This window comes from Osmia bicornis, chromosome 10 (assembly GCF_907164935.1).
Source record: "Osmia bicornis bicornis chromosome 10, iOsmBic2.1, whole genome shotgun sequence".
In the NCBI taxonomy this organism is placed as follows: domain Eukaryota; kingdom Metazoa; phylum Arthropoda; class Insecta; order Hymenoptera; family Megachilidae; genus Osmia; species Osmia bicornis.
In genome coordinates, this window is record NC_060225.1 from 1,992,795 (window position 1) to 1,999,602 (window position 6,808).

Genomic DNA, 6,808 nt, shown 5'->3' on the forward strand with positions numbered 1-6,808 from the left:
TATTTAATCTTGTTTTGGAATCGGGGTGATGAAAATTGAGTGTGGATTAATAATTGAATTTTGAGGATGTTATTCCTCAAATGTAGGTTATTATAGTTGTATAAGAGAATTAAGGGTTGGACTTAACCAAAAGGTGGGACGCAAATTCGGATGCGTCATATATCATTGGAAAGCCCTTGACGAGAGGAACACAATGGTGTGGGTGGGAGGTCTTAAATATGTGATCTTGACCCGGTAGAGGTCAAAAATATATATTGAGTTTACTCAAAAGCTCGACGTTAAACCCGGATGCGTCATATATCATTGGAAAGCCCTTGACGAGAGGAACACAATGGTGTGGGTGGGAGGTCTTAAATATGTGATCTTGACCCGGTAGAGGTCAAAAACTAAAATTATGTTAATTTTGTTGTGCGAGAGGTTTTCGTCCAGGTAGACCCGCTCCTGACGCTGGATTATGATAAAAAAGCGAATGTTGCTGTGTAACGTGCAAACCACCGCAGATACAGCACCGTCACCGCCATATTTAGGTTAGGTTAGGGTTAGGTTGGGTTAGGTTGGGTTAGGGTGTCTCGCTGCCCACGGACCTACCTGGTTATCCAGGATAGGCGGCGAGGTGATACCCTGACGTGGCGCGTCCCCAGGTGGCGGATAGGGGAATGCTCGCCATGCACTTTTCGGAGTGCATGGAGGGTAGGAGCGATAGCTCCCGCGGACCAAACACCAAGGGAAGGAAAGCCCATTAAAACCACCCCTGTGACTGGGGGATAGAATACAGACACGGTAACCCCTGCCTGTCGTACAAGGCGACTGAAAGGGGGACGCTCGCTGCCGCTGGAACAACCTCAATGAGGACTTGGGGCGATGCCGGCGGAGTCCTTGTGCTACGGCCCTTGGACTCTGGAAGGTACTACCATGCCGGTAAGGTCCAGGGCTGAGAGGCGATGAAAGTTGCAGCGGCGTCGTCGAGTTCTCCAGGGGCCAGGCTGCGTGGCAGTCTGAACCCGGAGTGCCCTAGCAATTATACCGTAACCCAGTGGTCACGTTTCGCTGGAACGGGAGGCTTGCCTTAACCGGCCGGCCTGCGAGGATGACAACCTCTTCACAAATCCCTAGCCCCAAGCTGCGGCACGCGGTGAGGAGGGTGCTCCTGGAGTTAGCGCCAGGGGTGGCTGGTGGGTGCACCAGTCGCTAGCGACCAACCCCGGGGTACCTGGCGACCCCCCGGGTGTATCTGCCTTACACAGCTAAGGCGGCTCTGCCTTGGTGGACCTAGGTTCCGACCTACTCGTGGGACGAATATGGAAAATTCTACAAACCAAAAACAAAACGCAGGACGGGACGAAACGATGACAAACCAGGCAAGGGAACCTGACACGGTCAGGTCGGCGAGGGATAAGGGCCGCTGCTCCCGCTCGGGCCAGAAGGGCGCGACCCATGTCGGCGGGATCCACCAGGGGCAGCAGGGCTTCTTCTGCTGCCTCTGATAGGGAAATCTGGCGACAGCCGGGGGACAGCGAGGAGGAGGTCGGTGATTTCGGTGCCGCCCACGACACCCAGCACCTCGGCTGCGGCAAAGAGGGGACGCCCCCATACATGGGGGGACTACGTGGCCCTTGCCGCGAAGAAAGAAGAATTCCTGCGCCTACAGCGGGAGGAGATGGAGCTCCAGGCAACCAGGGAGCTACTGGACGTCGGCGCGGCCCCCCGCCAGCCAAGCCGGTCGGCCCTGAAGCTGAGGGAGGCGGAAGAAATTGCGCGGGAGGTGCGCCACCTCCCCTTGCCAGACCTTGTGGCACGCGCCATGGAGGGCGCTGTAAAGGTCGAGAAGGTCGCGGGGTGCTCCAAAAACCTGAAGGGCACGTGTGTCCGTGCCCTCAGGGAGGCATTCCGCGACGTGGAGGCGGTCGTAAACGACCTGGGGCTGAGGGCCGCGCGGCACCGCGACGACCACGAAACAGGAGCTCAGGGCCCAATTACAGATCCGCTACGCTAAAATAGCGTCACAAGGGGAGGAGATTGCGACGCTGCGGCGGGAGCTGGAGACTCTGCGCGAGAGGCCCCCGGCGGTAGAAGCCCCGGCCGCCCCTGGCACCAGGAAGGCGTCGTGGCCGGCGTCCCCGCTGGAGCAGGAGGCCCGGCCGAAGAGGAGCTGTCGGAGGGCTACCACGTTGGAGGAGACGGAGGACCCCGCCCCGGTGCGCTCACCGTCGCCCCCCAGGGGGGCTGTGGTGCGGATTGAGGCCGGTCCCTCCGAGGACGCGGCTTCCGCCGCGCCCGAAAAGACCGGTGCGCCTGAGACCGCCGCGCTCATGGAGAGCATCACGGCCCTCCTTGCACGGACTGTGGCGGGCCTCAGGCGAGAATTCGCCGGGGACCTGGCACGAAGCCAAGAGACACGCGCCAAGAAGCTCCCCACCGGAAAAACCGTGCCAAAGCAGCAGCCGAGGGAGCCCTCTACGGCACAAAGAGCTGCTGACCCCAAGAAAAGGGGTGCGAAGACGGCGGGACCCGGAGCGGCCGCCCAGCCAGTGGCTTCTTCCTCCTTCGTCGCCGCTAGAATGGAGAGGATTCGCGAAGAGCACCGCAGGGACACTGACACGTGGGCGACAGTGGTGGGCCGCAAGGCCAAAAAGGCGGAGGCGAAGAAAAAGGATGGGGTGACGGCCCTCCCACCGCCGCCGGCGAAGAAGACGGGGAGGAGGACGACGGCCGGGACAACCCACCCCCGGCCGCACGAAAGGAGGGAACCGCGGGGGGCAAGGCGACAAAGGAGGCCACAAAGAAGCCCCGCCTCGCCCGCCCCCCCAAAACCTCGGCGGTCACGCTAACAGTCGCGCCTGGGGTGAAGACCACCTGCTGTGAGGCCATGATCAGGGCCAGGCAGGAGGTCGACCTTGCGGAGATCGACATCACCGATCTCCGGCCCAGGCGCGCGGCCACCGGCGGACTCGTCCTGGAGATCGCCGGGACGGAGAGGGCGGCAAAGATGGCGGCCCTGGCTAGCCGCCTCCAAACCGTGTTCCGCGGGTCCGATGAGGTTAGGGTGGCGTGCCCAGTTAAGATGGGCGAGATCCGCCTCATCGGGCTCGACGATTCGGTCACCCGTGAGGAGGTGGCAGTAGCGATGGCAGCCGGAGGCGCCTGCACCGCGGAGGAGGTTAAGGTGGGGGAGATTCGCGCCCCACCCCGTGGCCAGGGGAGGGTCTTGGGGAGGTGCCCCCTCACCGCAGCCAATAATGTCGTCGACGCGGGGAGGCTGAGGGTCGGCTGGTCCTCAGCACGGGTCGAGGCCCTGGCGGCGCGCCCCCTGCAGTGCTACCGCTGCCTGGAGACTGGACATGTCAGGCAGCGGTGTCCCTGCGGGGTCAATCGTTCCGATCACTGCTTCAACTGTGGCTGTACGGCCCTGCCGCGGTGCCCCCTGTGCACCGATTCAGGGCGGCCCCGGCTGCATCGCCCACTGGAGTAGCGGGCCCCAGCAACGCAGGAGCAGCTGTGGAGGCAGCGGTGGAAACGGCGCGCAACGGGGCCTAAGGGTCCTTTCCTGCAGGCCAACATCAACCACTCGGCCGGGGCGCAGGACCTTTTGCTCCAAACCCTGGCCGAGTGGCAGATTGAGGTTGCGGTGGTGTCGGAGCCGTACCGCGTACTGGACCGACCCAACTGGTTCGGCGACGCGGCGGGCTCCGTCGCCGTCGTCCTGGGGGGCCGGCACGTCCCCCCGGCCGCCGATGTCTTAGCACGGGGGCGGGGTTTCGTGGCCGTTGACTGGGGGGGGGGCGTAGCAGTGGTGGGCGTGTACGCGCCGCCCAGCTGGTCCCTGGAGCGGTTCGAGGAGTTCCAGGACCGGGTGGGGAGCGTTCTGGTTAGCTCCCACACACGGCCGACGTTGGTTCTCGGGGATTTCAACTCCAAGGCCGATGTCAGGGGGTCCCCGAGGACCGACGCGAGAGAAGGGGCGGTACTGCTCTGGTCGGCTGGCGCGGGGCTCCTGCTGCTGAACAGGGGCTCCGCCAGCACCTGCGTTCGGGCTCAGGGGGAATCCATTGTGGATCTGGGCTGGGCGTCCCCTGTGGCTGGGCGCATGGTGCAAAATTGGAGGGTGGCGGCGAGGGAGACGCTGAGTGATCATCTATACATCACGTTCGACTTCTCCCTCCCCGCCGCCCCCTGGCCGGCGCGTGGCCCGCCACTGCGTCGCTGGGTGCTGAAGAGGCTGGACAGGGACATGCTGATGGCCGCAGCCCTTGCCGTGGCCTGGCCAGCTCTTCCGGCCGGGCCGGTCGCGGACGTTGAGGGGGCGGCCAAGTGGTTCCGGGAGGCGATGACCGCAATATGCGACACCGCCATGCCCCGAGCCCCGCGCCTGCCCCCCCCCCCCAGAGGGCGGTGTACTGGTGGTCGGGCGACATTGCGGATCTCCGATCCGAGTGTCATCACGCCCGGCGCCAGTGGCAGCGCGCCCGAAGGGCTCGAGTCCGCGACCCGGCGAGGGAGGATCTGCTGAGGGGCACATACCAGGTCTTCGTGGTAGCCCTGAGGCAGGCCATCAGGGACGCGAAATCTCGGGCGTGGGCGGAGCTCCAGGGCTCTCTGGACGAGGACCCGTGGGGGCGCCCTTACCGGATGGTCACGGGCAAGCTCCGCGCACGGGCGCCCCCGGTCTCGGAGAGCCTGGACCCCCAGCTGCTGACGCGGGTAATAGACACCTTCTTCCCCCGTTCCGGGGGAACGTCGCACCCGCGCCACCAGCAAGGGCCGGCGGAGCCCGTCGCCTGGTCCGCCGACCTGGGGGTCACAGAGGAGGAGCTGGACAATGCCGTCAGAAGGCTCGGGGCCAAGAACACCGCCCCGGGCCCGGACGGCATCCCCGGCCGCACCTGGGTTATCGCGTCCGGCATCCTAGGTCCGAGGCTGTGCCGCCTCTTCAGCGCCGCTTTGGAGCAGGGGGTGTTCCCCTCGATTTGGAAGGAGGGGCGGCTGGTCCTCCTCCGAAAGGACGGACGGCCCGCAGATTCTCCCTCTGCGTACCGGCCCATTGTGCTGTTGGACGAGATGGGAAAGCTCTTCGAGCGTGTCATCGCAAACCGCCTCGTCCACCACCTGTCGAGCGTTGGCCCCGATCTGGCCGACATCCAGTTCGGGTTTCGCGAGGGTCGCAGTACCATCGACGCTATCCAGCGGGTGCGCACCCCCGCCGAGTCGGCCACGTCCCGGGGTGGGGTGGCGCTGGGCGTCTCCTTGGACGTTACAAACGCGTTCAACACTCTGCCCCATGGGACGATACGGGGGGCGCTGGTTCACCACAACGTCCCCCGTATCTGCAGAGGATCATCGGAGCCTTCCTGGATGGCAGGTGGATACTGTACACGGGCCGGGACGGTACGCTGCACTGGAGGGAGGTCGACTGCGGAGTATCCCAGGGTTCCAAACTGGGGCCCCCCCCCTATGGAACGTGGGGTACAACGCGGCGCTACGGGTGGTCCTCCCGCCCGGGGTGTGGGCCACGGTATTCGCAGACGACTACTTCCTGCTGGCCACCGGGCGGGACTGGTTGAGGACCTGCCGCCGTGCCGAGGTGGGGGTCGCCATCGTGCGAAGAGCGATCCGGGGGCGGGGTCTGGCGCTGGCTCCTCACAAGACCGAGGCCATGTGGTTCTTCGAGCCTTGGCGTGGGGTAGCCCCTCCGGCCCAGCTCTGGCTCGAAGTCGACGGGTGCCGGATCGAGATCGGCCGGGGTCTTCGATCCCTCGGCCTGTATCTCGACAGCTACTGGCGGTTCGATGTTCACTTCGACCGCCTGGCTCTCCGATTGGAACAGGTGGCGACCAATCTTGGCCGCCTGTTGCTCAACCTCGCGGGCCGGGAGTCAGGGTTCGCCGCCTATACGTGGGAATCGTCCGGTCCATAGCCCTATACGGGGCTCCGATATGGGCCGACGATCTGGCGGTCAGCAGGCACAGCTGCACTCTGCTGCGGCGGGTGGAGCGCCGGCTGGCCATCAGGATCGTGCGGGGCTACTGCACGATCTCCTACGAGGGGGCGATGGTCCTGGCGGGTCTCATCCCACTCCGGTACCAGACGGAGGTCGAATCCAGTACATACTGGTATTCGCGAGCCCTCCGCCAGGCCGGGCAGGACCCGCCGGGACCGACGGTCGAGGAAAAGTGGCAGAGATCCCTAGCAGAGGAGGCTGCCGCCGGAAGCCGCGCGGTCGGGGCGGTCCTGCCGATGATATCGGAGGTCGCGGACGTGGGACGCGACGACGTCGCTGGGATCCGCCGCCGTAAGAGGTGCGGGGGGGGGGGGGGGGATGGCGGCTTTCGCTGTTTGCCCCCCCGGCGCGACGGATGCGGGACGGGGTAGGAACAGGTAGGCACAGGAGCCCTCCCGCCTCCTGGGGAGATTTTACGGGGGGTGTTTCTTGTGGGGGTGGGAGGGGTCGCGGTGTACCCTCCCGCCCCGGAGGAAATGAGCCCGGACCCCGGTCGGACTCGGGGGCGTGCGGGTGGGGAACCCGTTCTCAATCGGGGGCCCCTCTCCGTCCGCCCCGGAGGGGCCGGGTGACTCCGGGCGGAGAGTGGCGCTGGCCCCCGCAGGGGGGGTGCAGCGGAACCGAGGGAGTCCCCCTGGAGGGTGGCCGGCCACGGCTCACCGCAGCCCACAGGGGGACGGCTCGGCGGGCCGCAGGCGCCCTGTTTGGGCGCCTGATCTTCCTCGCGGGCGGGCGGGGGGTTGTTCCTCCCCGTAGCCTGTGAGGAGATCGAGGCGCGGGGACTGCAGGCGGTACGGGCTGGGGGGCCCGGCC